Here is a 4627-nt window from a genome sequence, read left to right as displayed (position 1 = left end):
AAAAGATATTATATAAGACAATTTTTAATTTATAACCGTCTGAAAAAGGTATTTGTTTAAGTCATTTTGTCCGATAAACCGTCTTCAATTAGGTTTTTGTTTAAGACACTGCTTCTAAAGAACCATAGAGAATACAAACATTATAAGTCATGAAGTATTTATCAAACTGTCTCGAATATACTACAATAATAGACGATTACAATAGGAAAACCATCTTATTTAGGTGGCTAATAATGGACATTTTAGAAACCGTCTTATTTAGGAGACTGATATTAAACATTTTGGTGACCGTCTTATTAAGATTTAAACGAAATGACTTACACGGCAGTATCAGATATCACGTTATAATAATTTGAAAGAGAAATATACATACACGTATATTGAACAACATTATAATTAATATAATATAAATAAGTACCATTCAATATATCATAAATAAGCATTGTCAAACAACGCATACATAAATGTACTCTAAATCTAAACTAAAATACAATTGTTTGCACTAATAACTTTATATGAAATCAAGTCTCCACACTTTTGCGGCCACCAAATTTGAATTCCATTCTATGTTTTCCTGTACAACAAATAGGAGAAAACTAGACATAGCAAAAAGCTCCAAGCAGCACGTGGATGGTCTGGAAGCTGCCCTTCTGCTTCTCCCTGTTCTTGATCACTCCTACACGCCCGGTGTTCCTCCCGCCGGCCACCATGACCATGTTGCCGACGTCAAACATCAGACAATGGCCTAACCTTGGCATCCTCATCCCTGATTGGGTGAAGACGGAAGCAGCCTGTAGTTCTCGTTTGTCTTAGGGATAGAAATGACATCTGCCAAAAAAATGACACCACAAATCAGCAACCAAAATATGTGTATAGGTATCTTTATGCATTAATAGAGATATAGGCATACCCATAAACCCAGCAGGGTAGGTCTTGTCAGTCCTGACCCTGCCATCAACAAGTACATGGTGTTGCATCAGGATAGAAATGACCTCACGATACGTCAGTGCATACTTGAGCTTGTTCCTGATGATGAGGATCAGAGGCAGGCACTCCCTGGACTTGTGAGGTCCAGACGATGGCTTGGGAGCCGACAGAAAAAAAGACCAACCTGAAGCATCAGACAAATGGGGAAGTACAGAAGATTGTACGTACCAAAACTAGAATATATTGTTTACTTACAAAAGCTCCGCCAAGATTGTCGAGCATCCAATAATATTCCATTCTTTTGCTATTCCCTTTTGCTTTAAATAAATGAATCAATTACCTTATACCTGAACCAGAACAGTTGCATACATGGAAAAATGGAAAACCACATGCATTTCAAAAAATCATAGAATATTAAAGAGAAAAAATATCAGCTAACATAGAATGATTTTATGCAATGACCCCTATAAGCTAGATTGTGTACCACTTGATCCCAACAAACTTCATCACAGAGCAGATTTTAGTAATTATAGTCAATTCAAACAAAACATTTGATCTTGCATAAACTCAATCACCATGGTTATATGCTAATTTTATGTAAGGTAACAGCAACAATCAGAATGCCAGAGCTATAGTAAATAAGATACAGATATTGTCCAGGAACGATAAGCACAATTTAGAATGGTACTGAGTAAGCAAATAGTTAAATGACATTAACAAAAGTAATATGTAAACTATAGTCTGATATATGCTAACTAGTATAGATAAAGTACGAAACATTTCGGATGCAATCTTATAAAGAACAGCATTGTGAAACAATATTATCTCAGCAGGCATCACCTAGTAAACTTCAAGCTTGATAGCATGAAAATACCTACTAAAACTTGCAAACTCTATTTAAATTACCTAGCAACGGCAACATCTTTGGCTTCAGATGAGAAAAGCCCAGCAACAGCCTTGGGAACTCCTAAGAAAGGTCCTCCAATATTCATTACATCTTTAATATGGTTCTCACACCAGTTCGGACCACCACCGCCCCCCATGGGTGCTTCGACCCATTTCATAAAATGCAGAAAATAGAGGACCCCCATGGAGTGTGGGAACACCACCACCCTATTTCCACCATTTGTTGCTACCATGAGTTCAATATTGCTCTTTATTCTGCTCAAAGTTTGATCACGAACCTGTATATAGTAATCCGTGTTACAAATATGGCAATACATTTTATACCAGAACCATTTACACGGTGGGAACTGGGAACTATCACTAAGCATCAAAAGTTCATAACCAAATAGCTAATCCGTGGTGACTTCTGACTAAAATTTACTTGTATAAGGCCATCCAAGAAGAGTACCTCAGTGTTCTGGAAAGATAACCTCCAATCATATACAACCATGTACATGGTCTTTTCTTCATATCCAATACGAGCTAAACTGGCAATTAAGACAGCCCAAAAAAAATATCCAGGGACGAAATAGTCTGCTGCAACAAGGCATGTGACTGACCTGACCCTTATTCCAGGTATGTCTAATCCAGTTTCATTGTCCAACGACATATGTTCAACCCAGCATAGAGGTCTGAAAGAATGAAGATTTGACCAGAAAGAGAAAGTAAGAGTCAGTGGCCAAAGAAGAAGAGCGCAACTGCCACAGCATAAGATGCTTCGGTTATTTCCCATCTGAGTGCCGTTGACCTTACTGCTAGGGGAAGAATGCAAATACAAGAGGTGCTGATATGCATAACAAACACATTTGTTCACAGTTCACCACAACTGACTTGATAAATATATAATGTCAAAATGTGTTGTGAAACCTGTCCTCATGTTTCATAGGACGGTAAATGAAGAAATTCTGAAGTTCATGATTCATAAATTGTATGTTCTTCATGATGGGCAATTGAGCATAGTAAATTGGATTTCAACTGAGGAAAAAAAAGTGAAACCATAACCCCTCATTTTCCTGGTAGCCAAAATAATGCCGTGCCCAATGAGGTTTAATGCATTTGAGGTTTCAGAATGACAGAATCCAAATATTTGCAACCAATAACAATGATCCAGCCAAAATGTTAGTGCAAATAAGTAAATGTTTAAAATAAACTGTAAGGCATTTCTTTTCCCTGTAGTATACATGGATAGCTCAACAGCACAAGACTAATGAGATCAAAATTCTGGTCGGTATACTTTCCAGAAAGTATATTGCAGGCAACAAGGATCTTTCTATAAAAGCAAGACCTGAATGGTAGAACTGCTAGAGGGGACCAAATTGTTTCTGAAACCTTGCTATGCATGCCTAATACCACAAATAAACTCCAGCTTTTCCTGCAAAATGCAGTTTTCTTCTGAAAGTTTAGGAACTACAGGGACGAGACTCGAACAGAACAGTGCATCCTAAGTACAATATGATACGACGGCGATGGTGAGGACAAGCCCAGGCACCTGGAGGAGGGAGCTAGCGTAGGAGACATAGTTGCAGATGAGGCCCTGCGCGGTGATGCGGATCTCGTTCTCCTCAATGGTTGACTCGTTCCGCGACCGCTCCACCCTCAAGTACCGGTCCATCTCGGTCGCGGACCTCGCTGATCGTCGTCCGGCGGGTTGCAGGGCTAGGTCGGATGGGATTCGAAGGATGGGGAGGTTGCGGCGGCAGTAGAAGGGAGGTTGCGGCGGTAGGTGCTAAAACCCTAGGTGGAGCCAACAATACGGTTTGCCCTGCCCCTACTTTAGGAAAAAAATAGGAACGGGTGGTATGATGTGAGACTTAACCCTCTGGTTTAGATCCCGTTTCGTTTGAGCTGAATATACTGATTAAATGTCTAAAGCATAGCCTGGAGCCTGCCATGTCATGAATCATGAAATGACAATAAAACATAAACAAAAGCATAGCCTGGGAGTTTGGGGCGCCGCGCTTGGGGCACTGAAGACGACGAATTTTGCCTCTCAGCCTCGGCGATGGGCGTCGGACGCAGGAGATGGCATTAACCACCGCTATATTAATAAAACGTATTGTATATATGTGCAATATGGATATAAAGAGGAATATTCGTGGCATTAACCACTGCTTATTAGGTTGCTTATACCGTACAAAGAGACGATATTATAACTATAAATATACTGTTAATGAGAAAATAGGAAATAATCATATTTCAAACATATAATTTTATTTGAAGAAGTTTCTTATTTAAGCAAGATTTTTACCTATATGATATATAGAAACCGTACGAACATACAATCAGCTAACTAGTTCATTTTAAATTCCAAAAAATGTTTAGTTCAATCTAATCAGAATTTACTATTGACTACGTTTTTTCACAATATGTCTTATCAGAAATATCATACGAGGCGGTTTTATGTTTACTAGTTTCTAGTATACTCACTGACATCTAAGACAATTTTGTATAGTCTAGATGACTCTAATAATAACTTATTTGAGATGGTTTCATATACAGAAGTGTCTAATATACTAACCAAAATAAAAGACACTTCTTGTAAACTTAATGCCTCAAACGGTATATTTATTTGAGACGGTTTTCAAAATCAAACTGTATTAAATCAATATAAGACATTTCCAACCATATATTTGTCTCAAAAACCTTCTTCATTAAAGACGGATGTCCAACAAACTGTCTCACCTTACTCAGCACCATATGATAAAAGACGCTTCTATAAAATGCACTGATATTGTCTTAAGATGTATGTCTTAAA

General features: G+C 38.0%; 1 pseudogene across 1 annotated transcript; it reads right to left on the bottom strand.

Moving 5' to 3' along the window:
- Positions 1 to 390: 390 nt before the first annotated feature.
- LOC103651011 (40S ribosomal protein S4-like) lies at positions 391 to 2695 on the bottom strand (annotated as a pseudogene). Its single transcript, XR_564527.4, has 5 exons — positions 2282 to 2695; positions 1834 to 2111; positions 1183 to 1274; positions 911 to 1082; positions 391 to 828 (listed from the first exon to the last, which is right to left on the bottom strand). The product of XR_564527.4 is annotated as a 40S ribosomal protein S4-like (transcript).
- Between the last annotated feature and the right edge of the window lie 1932 nt (positions 2696 to 4627).

Source organism: Zea mays, chromosome 3 (genome assembly GCF_902167145.1).
Source record: "Zea mays cultivar B73 chromosome 3, Zm-B73-REFERENCE-NAM-5.0, whole genome shotgun sequence".
In the NCBI taxonomy this organism is placed as follows: Eukaryota; Viridiplantae; Streptophyta; class Magnoliopsida; order Poales; family Poaceae; genus Zea; species Zea mays.
The sequence above is the reverse complement of the archived record's forward strand: the minus strand, read 5'-3'. Positions and strand labels throughout refer to the sequence as shown.